General features: G+C 38.5%; 1 long non-coding RNA gene across 1 annotated transcript; it reads right to left on the bottom strand.

The window, feature by feature from the left end:
• Positions 1 to 1,359, bottom strand: LOC109370711. The gene is made up of 2 exons (XR_002121058.2): positions 1,215 to 1,359; positions 1 to 794 (listed from the first exon to the last, which is right to left on the bottom strand). It is a non-coding gene; the product is annotated as an uncharacterized LOC109370711 (long non-coding RNA).
• Between the last annotated feature and the right edge of the window lie 337 nt (positions 1,360 to 1,696).

The following is a 1,696-nucleotide window of genomic DNA, read 5'->3' as shown; positions in this document are numbered from 1 at the left end:
TTTAACCCAGACATTCAAGTGGATATTTACAAGGATTGCTTTCTGAATGCTTTCATCAAAAGGCTTTCATACAGAGAAACATGAGAGAGTTGAACCATGAATGAGCATTTCCAGATTACTTTAATGACAGCAGCATTTGATGGTAGCACCATCGAGCCACATACAAGTTTATCTACAAAATACCACAATGAGATAAGGAAGCTTTATCATTTCTGTCACGCATGGAAGAATTTCATGTAGAACTTCCTGAAGTCACATGTGTAACTTATAGGTGTATGAAAAAGGGGGAGTTCAGAGCAAATCTAGCATTCCCACACACTACAAGCAAGCAAGGAGATAGAGTATAGCCAGGTACAGCCACCACAATAAGTGAGGAATCCATTTCATCAGATCTAAGCCATATTCTGAAATGCAAATGGTAGATGATCCATGACATAGATTCATTTTTCATGGGTTCACCAATAAGAAGTTGTTGAAGCAGACAAAGCACAGCATAGAAATTCATGTTTTCAATAGGAGAGCATCTGTTCTTTCAAATATTGCCAGAGGTAGGTCTTTCAGAGCAAGTAGCTTCCACCCTTCTTACGCTTTGTTATTAAGTCATGTTTATAGGCAATATCCTCAGTCAGCAATCCAAAAGGCTTGAAAACCATACAATTAACTATAAGCACCCTGCATTGTAAATAAGCATGACTGAAAAGCTGTAAATAGTTTCAAGCCTGTTCCAAAGTCCATCAGAACTGGCAGAAGATTCCCAATGACTGCAGCAGGCATTTGATCAATCCCTTTTCGTACTGGTGAACAAACAGGGAAGATATAAATATCTTCATGTTTAATTTTGTTCATTAACAAGATAAACTACTATCAAATATTGGAATTACTGACATGGCTAATATAGTAAACCATCACAGACAGACAGTCTGCTCTACCTTTAACAAGCACAGACTTGTTTTCTTTAGATATGAAGCATTTTTCTATAAATTTCAATATTTTCCCCCCAAACAATAATAAATAAATAAAAAAAAATCTATCAGCTGAGAAGCTAAATTTATCTTCCCTCTTCCTGCTCTTCTTCCCCTACCATGTAAAATTCAAGTTTGTTTCATTACTTGAGAATTGATTACAGAGAATAAAATACCATCCCTTGTAGTACACAGCAATCATGTTGAGTCTCTTATAATTTGTTAATTATCAGTTCCCATAATGAAGCTTACCTGCCCACTCAATAAATAAGATTCCTTCCACACATCCTTTCAACAGATTTTCAGGAATAAATTTAGCAGCAGCAGCAGCAATAAATTCTGAGGATTTCTTTCTAGAAAGTGAAGAACAACCACCCATTTAAATGTATATGCTTACACTAGAACATCACTCAGAAGCTGCCAAATAGCGTGGGATGTATTCTGTAAACTAAAGTTTACTCAGATGAGTGATTTACTCTGGATACAGACTTCAGACATTTACCCAGACTGCTATAGAAGCTCCCAGGTCTCCCATGTTTCTGGGGTTGCTATTCCATTTTAACTTCCCATGACTGTGCAGCACCATGGACAGCCCTCAGCCCCCAAGGTTGACTGTAGGCACAACACCTGCTTCCTGCTGTACCCATCCTGCTGAAAGCATCCCGCACACCTTGTTGAGAGCCCTGGGGTTAACCCAGCCAACACACAGGTACAGCTGACCTGATCTCCTCCAA

Source organism: Meleagris gallopavo, chromosome 22, assembly GCF_000146605.3.
Source record: "Meleagris gallopavo isolate NT-WF06-2002-E0010 breed Aviagen turkey brand Nicholas breeding stock chromosome 22, Turkey_5.1, whole genome shotgun sequence".
Lineage (NCBI taxonomy): Eukaryota > Metazoa > Chordata > Aves > Galliformes > Phasianidae > Meleagris > Meleagris gallopavo.
This window is presented reverse-complemented; position numbering and strand designations above follow the sequence as displayed.